General features: G+C 43.7%; 1 pseudogene; it reads left to right on the forward strand.

Moving 5' to 3' along the window:
• The first annotated feature begins 2,245 nt into the window (after positions 1–2,245).
• Positions 2,246–3,099, forward strand: LOC117190847 (annotated as a pseudogene).
• Positions 3,100–3,939: the final 840 nt, after the last annotated feature.

Here is a 3,939-nt window from a genome sequence, read left to right on the forward strand (position 1 = left end):
GGCGATGCATATATGCTAAAAATATTGAAATTGCTCTTGAGGTTTAATGTTTTTATTCCTAAAATTTCCAAGTCGTTCTCTATTTTTAAAATGCTGAATTGAATGTTTTTCCTGACGTAGATGCCAACCCCGCCGTAGCCGTCCTCTCTGGGCCTGCAGAAAAAGTTATAGTCTAAAATGCTGCAGTCCGCGTTGTTCAACACCCAAATCTCTGAGAGGATGGCAATATCTATTGCGTTCTTGTCTAGGAACATTCAGAGGAGCTGTTTGTTGTTGTTGTGTGTCAGACTTTGAATATTTAGCTGAAGAATCTTCATTGTTGGATGTTTTGAGAACCAACGGCCATCCCTTGGGCAATCTGACGCCTATCTAGTTCTGCGTTGGAAGCATTGACAAATTCTCTAATTTCCTTAATAAATTTATTCGCTAAAGAATCCCCTTTAATGATGTTGTTTGGATCAATCAGGAACGCTGTGAGTTTGGCTCCTAGTGCGTTTAGCTTATCCTGGGCCAGAGAAGATGCCACGGATGAAGATCTCACAAATTTCTCGCTCATTTGGACGTAGTCTGAGTTTATTGAGTTCTTCCACTCTGCCATGTTGGCTGCTGCCTTGGCCGCCTCTGCGTTCCGGGCGGCAACCCTATTGGATTTGGTCACTTCCGCGAAAGAGGTGACAGAATGAATTTCCCTGGCGGACTCTAAGCTGTTATTTAAGAATTCAGGGGAGCGGTTAGATTGCCAACTGGGTCTAGGAAATTCCCCTTGATCCCTTAGGTTGGGGGAAGTTCTATCAAAAAGGATCGGATATCTAGCCTTGACCTCAGCTCTAGTTAGGTTTTCTAGTGTCATGCACTTTTGAATGGCGTACGCTTTTTTCCTGGCCTCACACTGCGGGTGGGTGGCAGCATGTTCCCCCTTGCAGTTAGCACAGACCAGCCCTGAGCAGATAATATCTTTGCTGTGATCTTGTCCGCATTTGAAACATTTTGCTCCACTCTTGCAATGTTGCGCCAGATGGCCAAACCTAAAACACCTGAAACATTGAATAAGCTGAACAAAAGGTTTCACTTCTACTTTAGAATATAGAAAATTGATTTTGGTTGGTAACTGCTCTCCTCTGAACCAGAGTTTCACCCTGCCAGTAGGTACACGTTCCCCCGATGCTCTATCCCTTCGCGTAATCCGAACTATCTCCTCAATTGGGATATCCGAGGTTACAAGCTCCGCTAGCTGTTCCTCCGAGTAGTGCCCGGGGATCCCAAAAATTAACCCTGCTTTTTGGACGAAGTGCCTAAAGATTCGGGTTGAGTACCCTTGAGCAGCGAAAACACTGTTTTCCACTAGCCCGTTTGCACACTCCGCCGACCCGCACACAATCTTGCACCTGCCATAGCCCATTCTAGCAACCTCCTCGATATCGCTAATGCCCTGTTTCAGCAGTAGATCGGATAGATCAAACTGGTTTATAGCAATTCTGGCATTATTCGCACTCATTTTGTCGATACAAACAATGTATGGGCCTTTATGCCCTCATAATACTTGTTAACGATGATTTTGCGGTTATTTCCGTTTTTCGTACTCACGGAAGCCACACAAACCGCGTCAGTCTTCTCTCTCTCTCTTTCGTCGTAGAAATGTTTGATGTCATGCTTGTTGTCGTGTTGGTGGACATGTTTGTCGACACGTTCGTCGACAAGTTTAGTTTCTTGCACAGCAGTTTAGAAGCCAAAAGCTGCGGAGCCGTTTTTGCCGCCATCTTTACTCCTACCCGCATGGCGGATTTAGCTTCTCCTTCCCTTTTTTTCAGCGTTTCCATGCGAATTTTAACTCCCGTCGCCTTCTCCGTGGCCATCCTTGTCTTTCCTATGCTTGCCATGCTTCTCAGGGTCCAGACGGAGTTCCAAGAGCCGTTTTAAGAGTTATTCCATGCAGTAAATTCCAGGTTTTTCGACTTAATTGATGAAGCTTTGGGAATTTCTTCGCGCCGTCTTCGTAGGCGTGTGAGGCACCCCCAGAAGCTTCGGAAAATGTCTTTTTGATTAAAACTATCAGCGAACGTCTTGAAATATGTTAATTTTTTCCTTCCGCAAACAATTTTAGGTACGCGCCATACCAGTGTTGAACAACCTCTTCCCTAAAATTTTAATAAATAAAAAAAAACAATGCTCAAAATCAGGCCGCAGGCGAAAAACAGCTGGGCGATCAATGCTGGAAATGGCGTGAGGGCTATGTATTTTAATGTATTTCAAGTACGGTCACACATGCAGAAAAAATCGGGAAACACTTTAAACGACGCGTATTGTTGCGAGGCAAATTATTGTGTACGCAAATTTACATCGAACTTTGGCAGCTATTATGCGACCACCGAAAAAAAACAGCGGCGGTCAGCGTGGTGGAAATCCTCCAAAGGCAACACAAAGGGACTCGGACTCTGGGATGCCAGCCCCTCATTCCAATCGCCCGATGATGAAAATGCTACCGACTACGGCTTGGAATTTACCACAAGTCGTCTCAATCTCCAAAACTCTAACAGTCGACGCACCTCCACGGTGCGCATGGACGTATCTGCTGCCCGTCGGACCCGACAGAATGAGGAGACGTCTGGGGAAGAGAATCGGCCACCAGAACCAGCAGACCGTCGCGCCGGACAGGCAGGAGTCGACCTCTCAGGAAGACAATCAAGCTCTGCAACTCAACACTTCAAATCGCAGTCTCCGTTCTTTAAATGCCCCACAGCCGCAGCGACCAAGAGCGAATCCACAGACACAACAGGCCCCTAGAGCTGTTTCGCACCGCCGGAAACAGACCAGCCCCGTCAGCCGTGTCGCCCTGATGCAACAAGAAATTCAACGTCTGCAGGCGACGCCCAAATTGCTGATACCCCGCCTTCCGTTCGCTCGCCTGGTGCGTGAAATAATCGTGAATTTAACCGGCTCATCTTCGGCCTTTAGGGTTACCCAGGGCTCCATGGAGGCCTTGCAGACGGCAGCGGAAATGTACACTACCCAAAGACTCCAAGACGCGATATGGCGCTAATGGCATTCCTATGCAGCCATTGTCCATATAACTAATCACATGCTAAATATGCTAAGCTCTTGTAAAACAAATGAATTGTGTTATTTTATTCTATTATTATTTTATATTCGATTTAACTAATCACATGCCAAATATGCTAAGCTCTTGTAAAACCAATGAATATAAAACAAATGAATTGTGTTATTTTATTCTATTATTATTCTATATTCGATTTAACTAATCACATGCTAAATATGCTAAGCTCTTGTTAAATAAAACAAATGAGTTGTGTTCTTTTATTCTATTATTATTTTATATTCGATTTAACTAATCACATGCTAACTATGCTAAGCTCTTTATATGCTGTATTATAACACAAATGAATTGTGTTCTTTTATTCTATTACTGTTACGTGAATAAAAATTTTTTTGTTAAGCCTAAAATGAAAGTCGGGTTTAATTTGTATTCTGCAAATAGTTTTATTCGTGTTTTCTTGTTTGCCTTTTATAATGACTTGTCTTCCTTTTTGTTGTTGCGTCTTGTGCAACGTAATCCATAATAGTTTCACTATAATGATGTGGCCATCAGGCGGGCACGCACGCCAACGCCAAGCAAAGATACAATAAGTTTTAGCTAGGATGAATTAGGAGTGATCGTACTTAGTTGTTCGCTCTAATATTACGGATTACAGATTAGGATAGTTAATGCGCTTTTTGAAATGAGTCACCATTTAGAATGTTGCGGCACATTAGATACACAAATAGGGAGCTACTAGCTAGCTCGACTCGAAACAGATTCAGGCTGAAAGTAGTCCCTCCTTTGCCAATCGGGTTGTAAATTGAGCTTTTGCCTTGCCGAAAATTGTGTTGGTTTGGGTTCAGGTTCGTTCTTCCTATTTTTATACCCGATACTCAAAATGAGTA

This window comes from Drosophila miranda, assembly GCF_003369915.1.
Source record: "Drosophila miranda strain MSH22 chromosome Y unlocalized genomic scaffold, D.miranda_PacBio2.1 Contig_Y1_pilon, whole genome shotgun sequence".
In the NCBI taxonomy this organism is placed as follows: Eukaryota; Metazoa; Arthropoda; class Insecta; order Diptera; family Drosophilidae; genus Drosophila; species Drosophila miranda.